Here is a 4,456-nt window from a genome sequence, read left to right on the forward strand (position 1 = left end):
GCACGTCGTCTGCTCACGTGACGGACGTTCCAGTGCGGCATTTCCTCGCCCCGCCTCCTGTTACCTTTCAGCAGCTGCAGAGGGAAGGGATGACGTGTCCAGTGCTGGGGGGTGGGCAGGACTATAGACGCTAGGAAGTACATTATGGCTGCTTGTTATGATCAGGAGTCTTGTGCTGGCCATTGAAGCCAGTGGGCAAACATCCACTGTAAAAAAAATAAATGGGGGGGAGGAGTGTTGCATTGTGTTTGGAGTTGGACCACTAGAAAAATACAGATTTGGTTCTCTGTAACTACTTATAAATGTTCTGTGACTTGGTCCAACTTTTATGTTCTCTTGTGTTTCTGCTTTTACAGGGAATGCAACACCCACTGTGAACGTAGCCTAAGGGCTGGGGTCCGCAGGCGTTATTTCAGCCGTGCTTTAGAATTGCCAAGGATTCCAATAGTGCTAGGCTAATAAAAGTGAATGAAGATGGTTCGCAAGGAGCGATAGCGATTTCTTCAGATCGCAATTGCGGTTCCTGCAGCATTTTCGGAGCAATTGCGCCCCAATGCAAAGTAAAGAGTTGCTGCAAAATCGTTTTTTGATAGCTCATACAAATCGATTTTGCACTGATTTTTACTACCGTATATACTCGTGTATAAGCCGACCCGAGTATAAGCCGACCCCCCAACTTTTACCTGAAGAACCTGGGAAAAATTATTGACCGGGGGTATAAGCCGGGGGTAGAAAATGCAGTGGCCTTATGGCGCAGAACAAAGCATAGTTTGAAGAAGTCAGGTGATTGGAGAGAGTAGAAGGGGCATATACAGTGAAAACTGACAGTTTTTCAGAACAAGGGCAAACAAACATTGTGAAATGCAAATTAAAATATCCATGGCAAATGCAGAGCCCGCCCCTCATGCATATGTATACACTCAGCATAAACAGTAGAGCAAATCATCATTATATAAAGAATACAGTGCCAGGTCACTGTATATGTAAACTAGCATTGGTATGTACCATATGCAGGCTGGTAGCAAGTGGTGCCCCCTCCCAACCCATACAGCATACCTGGTGTCTAGTGGTTGCCCCTCCCCCATGCAGTGTACTTGGTGTCTAGTGGTCTCCCTCCCTTATGCAGCGTATCTGGTGTCTAATGGTCACTCCTCATACAGCGTACCTGGTGTACACTGGTACCCCCTCCCTACCCCATACAGTGTACCTGGTGTCTATTGGTCCTCCTTTCCTACCCCATACAGCGTACCTGGTGTCTAGTGACCCCTCTCCTCCACCATACAGCATTCCTGGTGCTAAACTTATATAATTCAGATGGTGTGAAGTATGTGTGGTGGCAACCAGGTGAGGAATACAAACACAAGCATGTCTTGCCTACAGTCAAGCATCATGGTGGGAGTGTCATGGTTTGGGGCTGCATGAGTGCTGCCAGCACTGTGGAGCTACAGTTCATTAAAGGAACCATGAATGCCAACACACATTGAAGCAGAGCTTATTTCCCTACCTTCAGAAATGGGGCCACAGAGCAGTAACATTATAACCTCCCCAAATACACCTCACAGATGACCACTACCTTGCTAAAGAAACTGAGGGTAAAGGTGCTGGACTGGCCAAGCATGTGTCCAGACCGCAACCTTATTGTGCATCTGTGTGGCATCCTCAAACAGAAGGTGGAGGAGCGCAAGGTCTATAACATCCACCAGCTTTGTGATGTCATCATAGTGGAGCAGAGGAGGATTCCCGCAGGAACCTGTGAAGTTCTAGTGAACTCCATGCCCAAGACAGTTAAGGCAGAGCTTGAAAATAATGGTGGGCAAAAAAATATTGACTTTGGGCACAATTTTGACATTTTTCACTAAAGCAAAAATATACAGTATATATATTGTATAATGAATTGTATGTGTAGTACAAATAATTAATAGAACATAAGAACGTGGTGCAATACAGCGCGCATGCGTGGACCGACAGGAGCCCCAATGACGTACTTCCTGCCCAGCGGTGAGTACGTCACTAGCCGGGGGCAGTGCTATGCAGGTGACACCGTCACCTCACCATGGCACAGGGTCATACGAAGGCTTATTTCTGCAATGTGATGCAGTGCTTGCAATTAATGGTGTGCAACTGGCCTATATATTATCCATGCATGTTATATCCTGCTCTGTAACTCTCCATGGAAAATAATAACTGTTAATAAATTGTACCTCTCAATTAGAAAATGGTGGCCTTCTATCAGTAATAATTTAGGGCTGGTGCACACCGAGCGGCTTTTTGGGCGTTTTCAGATCCGCTTGCGGCTGCGGATCTGCTTGGTCAATGTATCTCAATGGGGTGGTGCACACCAGAGTGGGGGGCGTTTTGCAGAAACGAAAAATGCCTGGGTGAGGCATTTTTTGGATTGCGGGTGCGTTTCTGCCTCAATGTTAAGTATAGGAAAAACGCAAACCGCTCTGAAAAACGGCACTTCAGAGCGGTTTTGCAGGCGTTTTTGTTACAGAAGCTGTTCAGTAACAGCTTTACTGTAACAATATATGAAATCTACTATACTGAAAACCGCAGCAGCAATCCGCAAAACGCTAGCAAAACGCCTCATAAAAATAAAAAAAAGCGTTTAAAAATCTGCTAGCATTTTGCGGATCTGCTAGCGGGTTTTGGTGTGCACCAGCCCTAAGAACATGTTATGTCCCTTTATATACCTATGTAAATGAAACGACCCACAGATCATACAATGGGGCAACCTAAGGTGAACTCTCTTGAGCTTCATATATTTTGTATAAAAACTGAATCATGATAATAGAACAGTGTTTTTTGATTCATGTGTGTAATTGTATAGTTTGAAGCGGAAATAGAAAAATGCATGGCTGGCAGGATCCAGAGGATGCTTAGCTCAGCTTTCTAGTGTGTCTTCCTGCAGATTACCCATCTGTAGCTACTCAGAGCATTTCTGGAATTCAATATGGATCCAGTCATGCTCGTGATGAAGGGTGGAGGCAGAAAAATATGACATTCTGAATCTGTTCCCATAAGGGGAGGCAAAATGTATATATATATATATATATATATATATATATATATATATATATATATATATATATATATATATATATATATATATTTTTTTTTTTTTTTTTTTTATTTTTTTAAATAAAGGAAACTGCTTTCTGTTTGGCCAGATAGTCCCCAGCATGACAAACATTTCTGGTCAATTCTGATTTTCTCAATTTTATGTGTGAAAAACAAAGAAAAACCAAATAAGAGAACATTATTGTGTATTTTGTGTATTGTGTATTGTATAAAACATTGTCACTTTGTTCAATATTTAAATCGATTTGTGGCTAGGTTCACAGTGGGATGTTGCATTGTGTTCCCTGTATACAGGCCCGGATTTACCTCGGGGGAGCCTATAGACACAGATGTCCTGGCACCCCCAAACTTTGCCCTCCATGAACCTACAAACACGCACCGAACCACACTGCAAGTGTGCTGGCTGGCCCAGTTGTCATCCCCCCCTTAGGTAGCCAGAAGTACCCTTAATATTAAGTAGCTAGAGGTGCCCCTTAGTATTAGGTAGCTAGAGGAACCTCAGTATTAAGTTGCTAGAGGTGCCCCCGACTGAAAGGAGATCTCATCAGTGGAATGCAGAGAGCAGTGTTAGTAACCTCTCATTTACACTCCGCTCAGGACTCTGCATAGGGAAGGAGGGAGGGAGGCACTAGGGGAGGGAAGTGAGCGGCCTTTCCATCATCAGGCGCCTGTAGGCACATGCCTACAGTGCCTTATGGTAAATCTGGCCTTGCCTGTATAACAGGATCGCAATGGAATGAAAAATTTGCACTGCATGTTATGTGACCTTTAGGTGGCATGCGGTAAAGCATACAGTCAATGAAAAGTATGCTTCACTGCCTCTGCTATTGCTTACGTTATACAGTATCTCAATGCAGGACATGCACTGTGAATGTTCCATAGACTTACTATTGCAGTGTGACTTTCTGCTTTAAGATGCCTCCATGAAGTCACACCACAATGCCCCACTGTGAATGTAGCGTTCGTTATATTTGATGTACATTATAAAGCAATTTTTTTTTTGCAGAATATGAAGTGAATGTATGTGGTTCCTCCTTTTATATTGAAGTTGTTTAAAATAGTCCACTAGTCATGAGAGTATAATATCCACTGCTGTAAATCATCCATAGATTGGGCCTGATCCAATTCACATTTTCTATTAAAGGACCACTGTCCCAGAAATCTTAAAATTATGTAAACATATACAAAGAAGAAGTACATTTCTTCCTGAGAAAAATGACCCATAAATTACCTTTCTCCTATGTTGTTGCCACGTACAGTAAGTAGTAGAAATCTGGCAGAACTGGACTAGCCCAAGCTCAGGGGGGGGGGGGGGGGGGGGGGTTCTGAGTGTTTTCTTTATTTTCAAAAGCACTTAGTGAATGGCAATTGCTCT

Source organism: Hyperolius riggenbachi, chromosome 7, assembly GCF_040937935.1.
Source record: "Hyperolius riggenbachi isolate aHypRig1 chromosome 7, aHypRig1.pri, whole genome shotgun sequence".
NCBI classification, from domain to species: Eukaryota; Metazoa; Chordata; class Amphibia; order Anura; family Hyperoliidae; genus Hyperolius; species Hyperolius riggenbachi.